General features: G+C 38.5%; 1 protein-coding gene across 1 annotated transcript in view; it reads left to right on the top strand.

The window, feature by feature from the left end:
• HMCN1 (hemicentin 1) overlaps positions 1–19428 on the top strand; it is a 5606893-nt gene that overhangs the window by 5293857 nt on the left and 293608 nt on the right. The window lies entirely within an intron of this gene.

The raw sequence follows: 19428 nt of genomic DNA on the forward strand, positions 1-19428 counted from the left end.
CAAAACGAACAACACCAAAGCAAGCAACTTACTCCATACAAAACCACTCAGCAGAAATATACGTATGTCCCTTTAAACTAATCTCCAATTTGCGGCAACAACACAGAACAGTTTTCGACAGACCTACTCACTATTTACCTTCAATGCAACCTTTTTTAAAGATTTAGTAGAGGGGCACACCCCCCTGCACCCCCCCATGTGTGGGTTGTGCCCCCCCACACCTCCTGGAACTTATATATACCAAATCTGAGATTACACTGCGGTGGGGAAAAGGGTGAATTTCCAGATCCTTACTGTACCGCAATCTCCATTGAACTGCTTCCTGGTTTCATAAAAGAAAGTACTGCATAACATTCACAGCTGTTTTTTTGAAGTTATGCACTTTGATTTTGTTAATGTTTGTGATTCTCAGTTTTCGTTGTTTTTATCCCGATCTTTTAAATTTCGGTGTTTTGGTCTTTCGATAATGTGATATTGATCCATATATCTACTTTAAAAGAACAAAATCTTAAATACTGAACTTCACATCACAGAGATTACAGTTCCGAAAACTCAAAAACACTGAAAGTTTAAAATGTCAAGTTTCAGTAGACTGAAACTTTAAATGCCAGCATACAGAATACTGAAGTAGTATTTAACTGTTTGTACAGGTATGTTTCTTTAAATTTTTGTAGTGTCAGAAAAAAAAATGGCAGATGTTTCATATGACACTTCTGGCAATATTTGAAGCATTTACACTACAATATGGTCACAAAAAGGTATGTGCCCTTTTCCCCACTGTAGTGTGATCCCAGAGTTGGTTTATTTAGGTGGGGGGTGGAGGACACAACCCCCCACATAGGTGGGTTTTAGATAGTACGGTCTGCAGAATAGAGGTAGGTTTACAGTTGTTGAGTTTATGCAGGGTGTAGGAAGTGTTTTTTCAGAAATGAATACTGTGTTAATTTGCTGATCATTTGTTAGAGATTTATACATGTTTTAATTTGTAGATGTTGCGGTTGATTTTTTAAGAAATAGTGGCTGGTGTTGGAAGTGTAAAGTTATGTTGTTATTGCATGGTTGATTTTGGTATTTTGAACGTTGTTATTTTAAACTTTCAGTGTTTTGAGCCTTGAATTTGTGGTCTTGGTGATGTGAAGTTTGGTATTTTAGGATTTTGTTCTTTTAAAGTAGGTCCATAGATATATGCATATGTTTCCCTGCATTTAATGTCAACAGTACGGATGGCTGAACAGTGGATATGTCGATGATATGGAATGTCGATAAAGGTAAGTGGGTTTAGGGGGAGGGTGAGAGAGTGGGATTGTGTATGTAAGTTAAGTGGGGGTCGAGGATAAATGTAGGATGGATATTGTGTGTTTATGTGCAAGTTTTTGTATTTTTGGGTAATGTTAAGGGATAGGTAGGGGATAGATGTAGTGCTGCTTGTGTGTGTTTGTGAATGTATGTCTGGGTTTGTCTTGTGTTGCGGCAGTGTTACGGGAAGGTTTTAATGACGATAAGGTGTAAGGTTAGGGTTTGTGGAAGGAGCAGTATTAGGGTTAGGCTTAGCACCAATTACTAAAGTGATGCAGGGTGTCTGCCAAATTAACCTGTGTTTAAATATCAGTGAACCAATTGCACAGACATATATATATATATATATATATATATATATATATATATATATATATATATATATATATATATATATATATATATATGTGTGTGTGTGTGTGTGTGTATTTTCAGATACACTGACCTTTACTCATAATTATTCATAATTAGCCTTTAATTGTCAGGTCATGATTTTATGTCTTTGGTTGCATGTGATGTACTTTTAGATTTGGTTGTGTTTTCCCACACAACTTTTTTTTTTAGGATGTTGTTAGTGAGAAACAATGTTGTCAGTTTCTAAAAATCAGCAGACTACATGGGGCACTCCAGCCTGTGAAACCAGCTTACATTGGATATGCTTGTAACAGAAGTAGGACAGTTGCTGGAAATAGTTTGTCTCTTGTGGTTCCTTGACAGGTTTATGGATACTCAGAATTGAAAATGTCACATTTGAATCAGACTTAACAGTGTGGTGGATGCTGAATTCTCATCCATTATCACAACCACAATTATTTATTGAATGCATTTATTTTGTGGTCTAAGGCTTTTTTTCAGATAAAATGAGAAGTGGATTATATTTGAAAGCTTTTGAGGCATTTAAAGTGTTTGTCTTTTTTATCAAACTGTAAGAAAACAAACATTAGATGCGCTACAGGTAATGTAATTTCAAAGTCAGTATATTTATGTCACTGAGGGCAGTGGAGGTGCACCCCCTGTATCACATGATTGTCTTAGTGTCTTAGACTATTGAAAATACAATGTTTGGCTTCATGGTTTTCAGTCAATATTCTTCACTGTCTTTTGATTACAAATATCATCTATAAAAAAAAAAAAACAAAATAAAAAAAAAATCAGAAACCTTCCTACTGTATTTCTGTAAATCTGAGTTTTATCTTAAGATATTTTACAAGTTGTAGTGTATGGACAAACCTGTGTTGCTTTATAAGCACACATGCAGAATGTGTCTAATGAACATGTCTGAGCATGGATCTAAAGAAAAAAAATACCTGCATTCTCAAACCATAAAATGTAGATAGAAGTAAATGCCTGATGTTAGAACTTGTTAATATTTGTAAATTGTGTAAATCGCTATTAGCAGCACAGTTGTACAGCACTTAGAATCACTGCCTTACAGCACTTAATTCTCTGTTTCACTTCCCCGCTGCAATGTCTTCTGTGTGAGGTCTGCAAGTCCATTCTGTGTGTATGGGTTTTCCAGTGTCTGCACTTTCTACTCACATCCAGAAGTACCCTAATAACTGAAGTGGAATTCTCCTAAATTACTTGTGTGTGTGTGTGTGTGTGTGTGTGTGTGTGTGTGTGTGTGTGTGTGTGTGTGTGTGTGTGTGTGTATGTGTGTGTGTGTACATCACGTTAGCTGATTTCTTGTGATGACCTGCCTCACTCAGGTTGTGAGGGGTGAGTTAGAGATACACTGATAGTGGTTGTGGTTATCAGATAAATTCTCTGGATTCCATTATATGCAAATAGCAGTTTAATGAGACAGTCACTTGCTTATGCAAAATGTGTGTGTGTGTGTGTGTGTGTGTGTGTGTGTGTGTGTGTGTGTGTGTGTGTGTGTGTGTGTGTGTGTGTGTCTATATATAATATATATATATGTGTGTGTGTGTGTGTGTATATATATATATGTCTGTGTATATATATATATATATGTCTGTGTATATATATATATGTCTGTGTATATATATATATATATATATATATATATATATATATATGTATTGATAGAAAGATATCATGCTAAGAGATGCGAGCTCCAGCATTAATGAACGCTGTTAAATCCTGCTATTATGGGAGATAGACCATGAATTTATGTGTGGGGTAGCTGCCACACTAGTAAATCTGTATGTCCAGCAGGCTGTACTCACTGCTGAAAGTCTCAGAGGAGCTCTGCACCACCATCAGCTTCACAGATTCAACCATCCACATTTAACATATCATGGCCTCCATGAAACTGAAATTGTGGACCAGAACCATGTTGACACAGGTACCATGTAGAAGCTAATAGCGATGTGTCACTCTGATATGCAGGTACTTGGGATGCATGGAGTATCTGTCCCTGAGGATACCACTGTATGTGTATCTTTTAGAATGCCAGCTGCAAGGACTTTTCAGTAGCCAACCCGGTTATGGTGGGTGTATTGCAGGCATCTGCCTCAAGAGTACTTCACCATTTATTTGAAGCCATGCTACAACATGTGGTGAACATATCTGATTTCTATATATCACAGAGAAGAGAGCCAGCACCACACTGGCTTTTTATGACAAAGCCCATTTCCCTGAGGTACTGGTGGGCATGGTCTGCACCCATATTGCAGTAAAGGTACCACTAGAGGAACTGAGAAGAAAGTATAGCAACAACAAGGGGTTCAAATTTACCATCTTACCAGGTAGTCTGTAATGCGCAAAGCATAATACAGTTTTCTTCAGGCCACCAGACAGTAGACATGACTCCAACATATAGCACTTATGTGACATGTACTAATGGTTTGGGCAAGGTGATTTTAACCAGGGATATCTTATTGGTAATGCTGGAAAGGCCATAAAGCCATGGTTAATGACACCTATCAGAAGTCCCCAGATCATGACAGAGAATGTCGACTACTGTGCCCTGTCACAGAATGAGTTATATTTGAACATGTGTTTGGCCTGCTGAAGGCCAGCTTCTGCTGTCTGGATGTGTCTGTGGAGCCCAGCAGCATGCACTACCTATCTGCACATCACATATGCTTCCCCACATGTTGTAAGCAGCATTAAGGGAGTGGTGAAGTAAGATATTTGCAGATTATGCAGTATTATACAACATTATTATATGCAAACGGTTACAACAGGGCAAACATATTCAGGATGAGGAAGTCCATGTCCTAACCGTGGAGGAGGTGCCTAATTAGAAAGTGTGGAAGAGTCTCTTACAGGGCAGAAAAATGCTAACCAGTGCCAGGTACAGTATGCCATGGCACTGGCTAAGACATAGTGTCTGGTCTGCAGTTATGGGCTTGAGTAAAGCATTATACAGAAATGCATAAGTAATGTGTGCAAACCTTTACCAAGGCTCTGCTCTAACATGCACAGACTGGCCACACTATGTATTAGACATAGGCTACTCAAATAACAATGAACATAGGGAAAGGCACAATTTGGGAGGAGCACAGTGTCAAGCACCATCCATGTGTGTGCATGTGCTTGTAGATGGGCAATGCAGAATTCTGAGGGTTTATTGGGACACAGTCACAGCAGATGTTGCAGTACTGTGATAGGAGATGTGTGAGCAGATTGTGCACTTCCCCATCCATGGGAGTTCCATCTCCTGATTGGGTAAAAGGCATAATCTACACCATATCGAGAGGATGGATTAATCTATGACTGTGAGCATCAGCCCATGCCTTGGGGTAAACTTGGTATATATGTCTCACCTGCATTAACGTCTACAGTGCAATGTACAACCCTCAACACTGGGTGGCAGAGTTGAGGTGGTGTTATTAAATGTGCATGAATGTGACCAACCTGTCTATGATGGTCTTCACCACTGAAGATGGAGGTGGACCAGCCATGGGAAGTATGTCAGCCATGATTTCTGACTGCAAAGAAATACTCTAATATGGCTCAGCAAATATGCAGGGTTATATCCATTGACACAACTAGTTCAGATCTAGTATTGTTTTTATTTCTTGAAAAAAAGAAATTCCAGCAATTACTTGTCCTTTTGTTAACTAGTTTACATCTATTTCTTTGTATAATTTTATGGTATTAATAAATACAGTGGCTGTTATGTGCTTCTTGTAGCCTTCCTTTTTCATGACAGTCCTTTTCATAAGTGTAAATCACTTTGTTTTTTTTTTTCCTTTGGGTGAACAAAAATCCATTATGACACAGATTTTCTATTATGACACTGTAGTCTGTCATCTAAAACATTGTTAAACTAGAAATGTTAACATGGCAGTTTTTAAGAATACTATTTTTATCAGTGTTGTAATTCTGTAAAAGGCACACAGACATCATACCGCTCAGCTGTACAGATTTTCACAGAATGTCTAGATTTTTGGCTCATATTTTTGGCCTGTTCCTTTTTTTTCCTGGCAAATCACTGGAATGATCTCAGGATTGAAGTCACTAAATAATGACATACATTTGAGTTTCAGACGTCATATCCTTCAGAAAATGTATATTCAAACAAATCCTGTTACTCTAGCAACTTTCTAAGTTTATAAGAGCAATATTTAAAATATGTCCCTATTTGTACCCCCGTTTTGTCAAGTTTTGTCCAGATTTTTTGCATTAACAGGTTGAGAGATATGACCGACATATTTAATGGAGTGTGTGTGGTCAGATACCTATGCTACATGATTTGAATGTGCTGAGTCATTAAAGGTATCCTGTAGAGCATTTTGTGTATCATTAGAGAATGTAGGCTTCCTATATATAATGGAAGAAAACCATTTGTTGTGCACATCTTTCCTAATTGTAACATCCAAGTAATTTATGCTGTTGCTATTGTGTGCGGAAATGAATTTAAAATAATCACATATTCCATTAATATATTTGCCAAATTTACATTATCTAATGATTATTTGGAATATAGTAGTAGTCATCCATACTTTATGAAAAAAAATATTGTGAAGGGGCAATTTATATGAGTGGCACGAATGTGTTCATCACTTCAAGGTTACAAAGAGGCGATGGATGTGGTGAGAGAATTATTTTTAGAAAGAGGATATCCAAAGCAATTGGTTGAGAACATGTACAAAATAGTTATAGAGAATTGGGGAGGTAGGTATAAACCTTTACTTGGGAACAAAATTGAAGTGAAACAAAATGTGACGTCAAGAGGTGTATATGAAAACTCAATGGTATTGACTTACGGGGGGGTTAAGTAACCAAGTTAAAAACAATGAATAGAAATAGGATTCTTTTTAAGGCAAACAGTGACTTTATGTGGTTATGGGTAATAACCCAAGATTTGTTTACTGAACCAATGTTAATTTAAAATTCTTATTAGAACACCCACTGATTTCATGAAGTATCAGCGAAAGGAGTACTAATAGCTGTGGGTGTTGTAATTATTGTAACTGTATTCTGAAGGATTCAGTGTTACACATTGGGGAATTACATATACAAGTAAGAACAGTGCCAGGTAATTGTGGATCTAGGGGTATTGTTTATATTGCTAAATGTCAAGATTGTAATGGTTTTTATATAGAGAAAACAGAGATGTCCCTTCGGAAAAGAATTTACGAGCACATATATGCCATAAGACAAAGGAATGTGAATAACACAGTATGCAAACATGTAGAAAACAATACTGTATGTAGAGTATTCCATTTTGGAATTCTAGAGATAATGGAGAGATCCTTTGGGGGGAGGGGACTGGAGTAACAAATTAGAAAGAGCTGAACTTTATTGGCAACTTAGATACAATGCCATCCAGCCTCCGGGTGTAAACGATCACTTATCAGTTATGCCTATTTTAAAATATAAAAAAATGAAGAAGAAAAAAACTGGCTTGACACCGCTATAGAGATAAAACGTACTTTATAAGTCACAAAAACGACACAATACCAACACAGTAGTAAGCGCTTTCGGGTTCACCAACCCTTCATCAGACAATGAAACACAAACATCTTCTCATTTAAAAAAGATACTATGACCAATCAAAAATTAGTATTTTACCCGCCTATTTTGTAATGCAGGTTTTAAAGGTATCCTGTCATTTAATCCTGGATATCTATGTGAAGTAAGTGTAATAATCCACTTAGACTCCAAAGTTTCAGTGTGTAACTTAATGTCACCACCCCTAAGCCCCAGTCTAGCATTAACTATAGCTTTAAACATAAAAATGTGACCTGGGTTCTTCTCCACATGTCTGAATAGAGCATTATGTTCTACTTTATTCCTGATGCATGTGAGATGTTGCAAAATTCTAACTTTCAACATTTTATTCGTCATCCCTACATAATAACTCGTGCATTGTTGGCATTCTGCTATATATACTACATGTGGTGTCTTGCATGTTGCTTTAGCTTTGAAACTAAACATTCTCCCATCTACTGGATGTTTAAAGGTGGGGTCCTTATTTATACTCGAGCATGCTTTACAATTGCCACATGGTGACGTTCCTATCTTGCTTAACCCAATGTCATTACCTGAAGAGTTCCTCTCTTTGCATAATAAATCTTTAAGGTTAGTACTTCGTCTATATCCAAATCTAGGGGTATGTCCTACTATCTCATTAAGCTTGTCATCTGTGCTAAGTATGTTCCAATTTCTTCGGACTATGGTTTGAATGTCAGTAATATTACTACTATATGTAAAGTACATTCTAAGTCCTTCATACTCATTTGATCTAGATCTATGGTTTCTTACAGATGGATTATTGGATAGCCAAGGCCTATATTCTCTAATCCTCATATGTGCATTACGCTCTACTTTTGTCTGTATCAAGTTGTCATCATACCCCCTGTTCCTAAAACAAGTTTCTAATTTTTCCACTTCTGCTAAATACCCTTCTTCTTCCAGGCATAATCTAGATGCCCTACATAACTGGCCTTGTACAATATTAGGGAAAACATGCCGGGGATGCATGCTATCAAAAGATAATAAATGGTTGGTCCAGCATGCTTTCCTGTACAGAGATGATGAATATCCATTTGGGCCCTGAGTAATCCTAGTGTCTAAAAAATCTATGTTGTTTCTGGAGTATGTCATAGTGAATTTAAAGAACGTTGTCGTCGTATGTAAATAGTCTAGAAAACTACTTAACTCTCTTTCATCCCCTCTCCAAAAGAAAAAGACATCGTCCACAAATCTAGCATAGGTTCCCACATAGTTTTTCCAATTATCATTATTTATGATAGTCTCAGCCTCCCAGTAATGCAGAACCAGATTTGCATATGTATTGGCACAGGGGGTACCCATGGCTACCCCCTGTGCCTGTCTATAAATCTGCTGTTCTCCTACAAAAACATTGTTCTCCAAAACTAGGGATAATAGCGTACATATCAAAGAAATCTTATGTTCAGCCTCTCCCATCTTACTTAGGACTTGTCTAATGGCTCTCAAGCCATAGTCATTACCTATTACGGTGAAAAGGCTTTGCACATCCAAGGTAACCATAATGTTATTCCCTTCTAAACCATCCAACTGATAAGCCTTAACCATCTCAAGAAATTGCTTAGTGTCTTTTAAAATGTTGTTTATTTTATCTACATAGGGCCTTAAAGTACGCTCCAACCAAATGGATATATTTTCAGTGACCCAGCCGCTGCGGGAAACTATGGGTCTTAAGGGTGGGTCCTCCAAAGATTTATGAATCTTCGGTAGAGCTTTAAACTCTGGTGTCCTCGGTTTAGCAATCAATAGAAAATTTAATAATTCATTATCTATTAGCATGTCAAAATGTAATTTCTTTAAAGCTAAATGTACACCTTCTATCACCCTATGCACAGCTATAGGGTTAATTGGTATGTAAGTCAATTTATCAGACAAAAGTTGCTTAATCTTAGAACTATAAAATACTCTGTCAAGAACAACCACAGCCCCTCCTTTATCGGCTGTTTTAATCACTATGTCCCTATTGTTGCATAGCCCTCTCAATGCAGTTTGCTGTCGGCTAGTAAGGTTATAGTACTTATTATGTTCATTACTTCCAAAATATTGCACTAAGTCCTTCTCACAACTTTTTAGAAACATATTTAGTGCTGGTGTGAGCGGTGGTGTAAAAGTACTAGGCTGTCTTAAAATATTAACTTGTTTTCCAATATCATTTCCTGAAACATCATTATAGACAGTTTTTAAGGCTAAATTTCTACAAAACATTGCTATATCTAAAACTATTTCATTAAAAATACTTGTCTTTGCAGGAACGAAGGTTAAACCTTTGTTTAAAACACTGGTCTCATCATCGTTTAGCTTATAAGATGATAAGTTAAACACCATACCATCAGAATGATTAAAAGTCATTCTAGAGTCCTTCTTTTCTTGTTGGGGTCTCGCCCCTCGCTTGCTGACCGCTTCCACGGCCCCCGTTTCTTCACTGGTACTGGAAATCGCTCCAAAAAACACTGTCGCCCTCTCGTGGTTTTTGGCCTCGCTCCTGGATCCACAAAAGTCATCGAGCTGGTGTGGCTTGGAGTCCCTACACCCTCCTGTGATGAACGTTCAGTTGAGTGTTCCGTGCATGTGGAAGAAGTACATTTATCTTCTCCAAAACGAGCCTGTACAGCGCTCACTCTATTCTCGCTCCTACCGAGAGACTCTCCAACTGTATTGTGTGAGGGGCACACATAGATATCCAGGATTAAATGACAGGATACCTTTAAAACCTGCATTACAAAATAGGCGGGTAAAATACTAATTTTTGATTGGTCATAGTATCTTTTTTAAATGAGAAGATGTTTGTGTTTCATTGTCTGATGAAGGGTTGGTGAACCCGAAAGCGCTTACTACTGTGTTGGTATTGTGTCGTTTTTGTGACTTATAAAGTACGTTTTATCTCTATAGCGGTGTCAAGCCAGTTTTTTTCTTCTTCATTTTGCAATATATGTGAAATGGCTGACTTCAGCTGAGGCACTGAGCATTGGTTATTTTTGTACTTTGGTGTGTGTTCTATCGTGCCCAGCAAGCTATGGAAGAGATACAACAAGGAGGAACTGCTCATGAAGAAGTTTTTTTAGAACAATTTCAGTTGAATATGAGAAATCCACTGCTGGATTTAGGCTTTATGGGCAACAGGAGTGGACAAGGTGCTATTCAGGTACCAGTGACAACGGATAAAAGGTTTGAAGATTTGCTACGAGATCTGCAATACAAGGCTGGTAGGTTACAGAGACTAAGATGGCAAAGCTTTCATTTTGAGGCTTGCCAACAGTATGGCATTGTGCCTCGTGGCATGCGCATTTTGTGCATGCCGACACAGGGAGACAAATACCGTGAATTGTTGGCACAGTGGCAGTCTCTGAATATAGAAACCAGCTTCAAATACATGGACTTGTTGAGTGACTTTTTCGCTCCTGAGATCCAGGAGCTGCAGAAAGAAGTGGATAGCTTATACTTAAAACTAAAAGGGGATTTTAAAACTTTGGTTCACATCAATCGACTAACGAACCTACAGAAAGATTTATCTAAAAATGATGAGAGACTAAAAACACAAAAGATTAATAAACTTAAACGCGACCATCAGGACTTTTCAACAGGCAATATATTTGTCTGGCCGAGACATAATGGGTCCTCACAAACTGCTTCCACTAGTAAAGAACATATTACGTCATCGCGCAGACGGATGGAGCCACAACGAGATGAACAAGGCAGAAAAGAACAGGATCGGTCAGAAGTAGTTTGCTTGGACTCTTCCAAGCGTCCCACGGTAGAACCAGTTCCCTCTGTGGAGGCGAGCATAGACAGCCCCTCACACAATACAGTTGGAGAGTCTCTCGGTAGGAGCGAGAATAGAGTGAGCGCTGTACAGGCTCGTTTTGGAGAAGATAAATGTACTTCTTCCACATGCACGGAACACTCAACTGAACGTTCATCACAGGAGGGTGTAGGGACTCCAAGCCACACCAGCTCGATGACTTTTGTGGATCCAGGATCGAGGCCAAAAACCACGAGAGGGCGACAGTGTTTTTTGGAGCGATTTCCAGTACCAGTGAAGAAACGGGGGCCGTGGAAGCGGTCAGCAAGCGAGGGGCGAGACCCCAACAAGAAAAGAAGGACTCTAGAATGACTTTTAATCATTCTGATGGTATGGTGTTTAACTTATCATCTTATAAGCTAAACGATGATGAGATTAGTGTTTTAAACAAAGGTTTAACCTTTGTTCCTGCAAAGACAAGTATTTTTAATGAAATAGTTTTAGATATAGCAATGTTTTGTAGAAATTTAGCCATAAAAACTGTCTATAATGATGTTTCAGGAAATGATATTGGAAAACAAGTTAATATTTTAAGACAGCCTAGTACTTTTACACCACCGCTCACACCAGTACTAAATATGTTTCTAAAAAGTTGTGAGAAGGACTTAGTGCAATATTTTGGAAGTAATGAACATAATAAGTACTATAACCTTACTAGCCGACAGCAAACTGCATTGAGAGGGCTATGCAACAATAGGGACATAGTGATTAAAACAGCCGATAAAGGAGGGGCTGTGGTTGTTCTTGACAGAGTATTTTATAGTTCTAAGATTAAGCAACTTTTGTCTGATAAATTGACTTACATACCAATTAACCCTATAGCTGTGCATAGGGTGATAGAAGGTGTACATTTAGCTTTAAAGAAATTACATTTTGACATGCTAATAGATAATGAATTATTAAATTTTCTATTGATTGCTAAACCGAGGACACCAGAGTTTAAAGCTCTACCGAAGATTCATAAATCTTTGGAGGACCCACCCTTAAGACCCATAGTTTCGGGCAGGGGGTGGGTCACTGAAAATATATCCATTTGGTTGGAGCGTACTTTAAGGCCCTATGTAGATAAAATAAACAACATTTTAAAAGACACTAAGCAATTTCTTGAGATGGTTAAGGCTTATCAGTTGGATGGTTTAGAAGGGAATAACATTATGGTTACCTTGGATGTGCAAAGCCTTTTCACCGTAATAGGTAATGACTATGGCTTGAGAGCCATTAGACAAGTCCTAAGTAAGATGGGAGAGGCTGAACATAAGATTTCTTTGATATGTACGCTATTATCCCTAGTTTTGGAGAACAATGTTTTTGTAGGAGAACAGCAGATTTATAGACAGGCACAGGGGTAGCCATGGGTACCCCTGTGCCAATACATATGCAAATCTGGTTCTGCATTACTGGGAGGCTGAGACTATCATAAATAATGATAATTGGAAAAACTATGTGGGAACCTATGCTAGATTTGTGGACGATGTCTTTTTCTTTTGGAGAGGGGATGAAAGAGAGTTAAGTAGTTTTCTAGACTATTTACATACGACGACAACGTTCTTTAAATTCACTATGACATACTCCAGAAACAACATAGATTTTTTAGACACTAGGATTACTCAGGGCCCAAATGGATATTCATCATCTCTGTACAGGAAAGCATGCTGGACCAACCATTTATTATCTTTTGATAGCATGCATCCCGGCATGTTTTCCCTAATATTGTACAAGGCCAGTTATGTAGGGCATCTAGATTATGCCTGGAAGAAGAAGGGTATTTAGCAGAAGTGGAAAAATTAGAAACTTGTTTTAGGAACAGGGGGTATGATGACAACTTGATACAGACAAAAGTAGAGCGTAATGCACATATGAGGATTAGAGAATATAGGCCTTGGCTATCCAATAATCCATCTGTAAGAAACCATAGATCTAGATCAAATGAGTATGAAGGACTTAGAATGTACTTTACATATAGTAGTAATATTACTGACATTCAAACCATAGTCCGAAGAAATTGGAACATATTTAGCACAGATGACAAGCTTAATGAGATAGTAGGACATACCCCTAGATTTGGATATAGATGAAGTACTAACCTTAAAGATTTATTATGCAAAGAGAGGAACTCTTCAGGTAATGACATTGGGTTAAGCAAGATAGGAACGTCACCATGTGGCAATTGTAAAGCATGCTCGAGTATAAATAAGGACCCCACCTTTAAACATCCAGTAGATGGGAGAATGTTTAGTTTCAAAGCTAAAGCAACATGCAAGACACCACATGTAGTATATATAGCAGAATGCCAACAATGCACGAGTTATTATGTAGGGATGACGAATAAAATGTTGAAAGTTAGAATTTTGCAACATCTCACATGCATCAGGAATAAAGTAGAACATAATGCTCTATTCAGACATGTGGAGAAGAACCCAGGTCACATTTTTATGTTTAAAGCTATAGTTAATGCTAGACTGGGGGTTAGGGGTGGTGACATTAAGTTACACACTGAAACTTTGGAGTCTAAGTGGATTATTACACTTACTTCACATAGATATCCAGGATTAAATGACAGGATACCTTTAAAACCTGCATTACAAAATAGGCGGGTAAAATACTAATTTTTGATTGGTCATAGTATCTTTTTTAAATGAGAAGATGTTTGTGTTTCATTGTCTGATGAAGGGTTGGTGAACCCGAAAGCGCTTACTACTGTGTTGGTATTGTGTCGTTTTTGTGACTTATAAAGTACGTTTTATCTCTATAGCGGTGTCAAGCCAGTTTTTTTCTTCTTCATTTTGCAATATATGTGAACTGGCTGACTTCAGCTGAGGCACTGAGCATTGGTTATTTTTGTATTTTAAAATATAGAGCACTGGAATTATAGGCTCAATTTTTATATTAATGTGTGCATTTTAAATATCAGTTTTTAAAAAATCAAAATGCTGTGATTCAACACAAAACATTTTGAAGTGTTTTACATATACTGTATGCATTGAAATGGTTAAATTGTGTAGAAAGAGGACAGACATTTTAATGTATACTAATATTTGAATTTTGATTGGCTGTCTATGACAGTATGACGGTATTTGAAGACTGTTTTATAGTGGAATATCAGTTCTGATGAAGTCCAGGGTCACTGGACGAAAGGGCTTGACTGATTGTTTCAAACTGTGTTTTATACTATTAAACATATTTTTGTCGCTATTGGACTGGATTAATTCTTGCAGGGGCTGCTGCCAAGCCAGGCCAGAAGGTGTTTATTCATTTGGTATTTATAAAAATTGCATTTTTAACTTAGGATAAACTAGCATCCGTTTACTAATGTTCTTGAGAACTACAATTAGTTGTTAATCTTAGCATGTATGCACTGACTTGAACATGAATTGATTTAAGGAAATGTTTGGCCTGCTGTCAGTAACTGCCAGTGTTATGCCTTGAGTCTGCCTATTTCTGACACTAGCAATTTAGCATGCATAAGAAATTCTGGACAAAATCTGTTTGTTGACAGTAAGGTTTTGTTTGTCACTGCACATCTTAGGTAACAACAGTGACACTGAAATAACAAAATAATTAACTTAACAAAATCTTTTAAGTTCCACTTTCCCATTCATTTTTTTAAGAACCAGCATATTGTTTTAAAGCCATTTCAGGGTACAAGGTTCAATTCTTTCTTTTGAAGGGAAATTGGCTAGGCTTAAAATAGTTCACAAGAGCAGCTAGTCTAGTACTTACGTATGACAAGCTCACAAAGCTAAATGATTTTGTAAACAACTCAACATTAAACAGTGTACTCTGACATGGGTAAACCTGTTGTTATCTTTTCTTCTTCTTTCGGCTGCTCCCGTTAGGGGTCGCCACAGCAGATTAACTGTTTCCATTTCTTCCTGTCCTCTGCATCTTGCTCTGTCACACCAACCCACCTGCATGTCCTCTCTCACCACATCCATAAACCTTATCTTAGGCCTTCCTCTTTTCCTGTTACCTGGCAGCTTCATCCTTAGCATCGTTTTCACAATATACTCTGCATCTCTCCTCAGCAAATGTCCAAACCAACTTAATCTTGCCTCTCTGACTTTGTCTCCAAACCTTCCAACCTGGGCTGACCCACTAATATACTTATTCCTAATCCTGTCCATCCTCATCACACCCAGTGCAAATCTTAACATCTTCAACTCTGACACGTCAAGCTCTGACTCATGCCTTTTTGTCAGTGCCACTGTCTCCAACCCATATAATGTAGCTGGTCTCACTACCCTCTTGTAGACCTTCCCTTTCACTCTTACTGGTACTCGTCTGTCACAAATCACTCCTGACACTCTTCTCCACCCACTGCATCCTGCCTGTACTCTCTTCTTCACCTCTCTTCCACACTCACCATTACTCTGAACTGTTGATCCCAAGTATTTAAACTCATCCACCTTCACCACCTCTACTCCCTGCATCCTCACCATTCCTCTATCCTCCATCTCATTCACACACATATATTCTGTCTTAGTCTTGTGACCTTCATTCCTCTTTTCTCTAGAGCATATCTCCACCTCTCCAGGGTCTCCTCCAGTTCCCTACTCTCACTACAGATCACAATGTCATCTGCAAACATCATAGTCCATGGGGACTCCTGTCTAATCTCGTCTGTCAACCTGTCAATCACCATTGCAAATAAGAAAGGGCTCAGAACTGATCCTTGATGTAATCCCACCTCCACCTTAAATGCATCTGTCACTCCCACCGCAGACCTCACCGCTGTCACACTACCCTCGTACATATCATGTACCACTCTTACATAAACCTGTTGTTATAAGAACTATAAATAAATTTTGGTAAGGTTATATGAATCTTTATTTCAAATTAGACAAAGGACATATTTCTACTTGGAGATGTGTCAAAATGTTGAAAAAACAGATTTGCATTATTTAAACTACAGCTGATGAAACTATCCTGTTTAGGAAGAACTCCCTAAGTAGAGAAAGTGGAGAAAGGAGTTAAGCAGAGGTAGAACTGTTTCTGTAAGTTTTTGTATAATTTATCCTCTGATTACACCTGCTGTAAGTTCATAAAGGGATTGTCACCCCCTGCATTGGAAGGCTTTGGCTACCGATACAGATGCAACACTTTTAGTAATCTGGAAGGGGTAGTGGCAAAAACTGCATAATCCATATATTCATCTGAATGATGATGATTGATCCTTTATGAATGTTATTCACTTCCAAACAGTACTGCTTTTTCCACTGTAAGCTTCGGATATCTTGTTGTTAAATATCATTTGACATCCCTGGAAGGCAAATGAAAGCTGCATTTAGCAGCATAACTGGACTCACACCATAGGTAACAGGCAAGGAAAATGAGTGTCAAGAGTTATTTATCTAAATAGCTGGGAATCTCATGTTTTATTGTTTATCTTGCAGGATAAGCAGTGGTGGGCACATAATCTGTTCTAGATATTGTATTTGATGGAAACACTAATGCATATTTGTGCATAGCTGAGAAAGTGCATTACAGGCCTTGTACTGCCATGGGTCCCCAGGAAATGACTGCACAGTGATGGGACCATTGCAGATACTGCAAAGAATCGGAATTCACTGTTAGGCAGCATACTACATCTCATAGAAACAGGAGGACTTCCATGGAGAGCAGTTTGCTAACTGAGGTAGCAATTTATAAACAAATTAAATTCTCCTGGCCTGAAATTTACTTCTCATAAACTTTAATTGTTCGTGTATTTTGATTTTGTTAACTGGTTTATCTGTGCAGGAAATTTGCTGGTTGTTAGTGGTGACCCAAAGTGGAAAGCCCCCCAAAAAATAAAGATTATTGCATACTGTGTAACTCTGAGCAGGTGATTTAATCAGACAGTGCTCTGGAGCAATGGGGAAATTGGAATAGGATCCTCAATGGCCTCCAGGATTGTATGCCTACTAACTACCTATAAAAACAGCGAAACTTTAAATCATGGGGGGAAAACCCCTAAAAAATAACTACAAATGGATCCCTATTAAATTATCAAAACTTTGAAATTCATATGGTCAGGACCATATGATCGAAGTTTTGAAACTTTGAATGTTTTGAATGGAGATCACGGTACAGCATTGAAAGGGAAATTTAGTGCAATCTCGGAGTTGGTATATTTAATTAGGAGGGGGTGTGGGGGGTGCAGGGGGGCATGCCCCCCTGCAAAAATGTTAAAAATCGAATTTTTATTTTTTTTATTTTTTTTTTTTATTGTTCAAAGGTCCGAAACTTCAGTCATATGGTCTTGGCCATATGAATTTCGGAGTTTTAGAAATTCGATAATCTAACATAGATCCCTGCAAACAGAAATAGGCATCTTACAAAGTACACAAAGTAATAAAATAAGGAGGATAACCTTCATTCAACAATAGAAACAACAAGTAAACAACTCCTACTACCACCAGCTATACTAAACCTATTTCTAACCAACTCAGCTCACACTTCATACTTTCAGTCACCTCCCTCATAAACAACCATCCACATACTTCCTCTCTCCATCCCAACAGAACTATCTTCTAAAATCCCTGTCTTCCACTTCAATCCAGTTCCCATCTCCACTATTAAATAAAAAACCCACTATAGTTGATGCTGATAATGTTCCCTAAGAGTACATTAGCTGGCTGCTGACTCTTCATCTTTCACTGTCTCTGTCTTCATAAATGGATCTGTCTAAGAAAACGATGTTCCCATTAGTCTTTTATACAAAGGAAACTGCTGAATTCTCTAATTACCACCATGTAGCCATTCTTTCTCCATTATCAAAAATCCTTGAAAGAGGCATAGAGATCCAAATAAACAGCACTGTTTGAGTCATCACTAGATTAATAAAAAATGCACAATGCAAATTTGCAGACAAATGATATGAGGAAATCAAACATGCAGTGCGGGGCCAGATGACAGAAGTAATGGAGGGGGGTGTTGTAGTCTGTACAACGATGAGAGATATGGTCATTAGCAAATGCATTTACATGTATTCAGAAGGGAAGTACAGATTACATGTGGCTTTCAAAAATAGTTGGTATTGAGATATGAAGTGAGTCGTGGTAGAAGATTCATTCCAGACCTGAAGACTTAGTCAGCTGAATGCATCAGCGGCTGCAGCCATGATATTAATTTCTGGGAAGGGAAATAATTTACAACAATCAAACAACCCTCTTCCTGAAGTTTGCCTCTTCCGATAGTTATACCTCAACCACTTTCTTAGATATGCAGATTTCCAAGGACACCAACAATAACAGAATCACCACTGATCTATTCAGAAAACCAACGAGGGTTAACTTATTACTCCACAGTAAAAATCTACATCCTACAAAAAACAAGATGTTATGTGATCCTATCTCGCCTACATTCTGACTGATGGGTTCGGAGCCGATCCCTCGGCTCCGACTCGGCACGCTTATGCCAAAGAGCGAAGTCTCTTATTGGCTGAGCTTACTATATCCCAGGATGCACCACTACCAGTCCCCCAGATCTCGTTTGCCGCTAACTAGCGAAGACGTGGTCTCGAGCTGGCTGAGCTGAGTAGTAAATTTTACTTACTTTTTTCTGTCAGAAAATTGTTTTTCCTGTCATAAAAAGCTGTTTTAACGGCTACTCTGTGCTTTGTGTAGTGATTGAAAGTTTTTTGTGGAAACTTGTTGAGTGTTTGGGTGTTGTTGCTGATTTTAGGCCTCCTTTATCTGTAGGGCCTTTCCCGGTCAGTTAACCCCTCTCAAACTTTTGGGATTTTAGATCCCCTTGAGTTTCTTGTTGTTCGGATTGTTAAACCGGCAGTTCTAAACTGATTTTTTGTAGAGTCAGTTAAGTAAAGTTAAATTTGGATTGTGTGTTCTTACTGCATTTTGGTCATAATGTCTCAAAATCCTAGGCCTTCGGGCTTCAAAAAATGCACCAAATGTAATTTTAAAATGTCAATCACAGATGACCACTCTCTCTGTGTTTATTGTTTGGGTGCAAAACATTTACAGGAGTCATGCAGCGTGTGTCACGCTTTTTCCTCTAGGGTCCTCCAGGAGAGGAAAAATAAGCTTATTCTTAAAGGCTTAATCAAACCCTCCTTCGAAGAAGCTCTAGCATCCTCTCCTTCTCCAACCAAAAAGAAGAAGGTGTCGGATCCGACCAGTCCGTCGGATCCGGCCGACAAAAGACATAGGCAGGCTTCTCCTTCGGCTCCAAGGACTTCGGAGCCGAGGGCGGAACGGTCTGCCTCGATGCCACCAGTCTCGACTCCTCGGGCTTTGGAGCCGATGGCTGGGGCATCGAGAGGCGGGTCACCTTCGTCGGCTCCACTGGTCTCGGAGCCGACTAAGGTTGCCCGCTCAGACACTTCCTCCTCGGCCAAGTCCTCCTCGGCACCGATGGAATCTACTGTGGGTATTCCTCGGCGCCGATAATCATCGAGTCGCCTC

This window comes from Protopterus annectens, chromosome 10.part0 (genome assembly GCF_019279795.1).
Source record: "Protopterus annectens isolate FY-2018-M chromosome 10.part0, PAN1.0, whole genome shotgun sequence".
NCBI classification, from domain to species: domain Eukaryota; kingdom Metazoa; phylum Chordata; order Ceratodontiformes; family Protopteridae; genus Protopterus; species Protopterus annectens.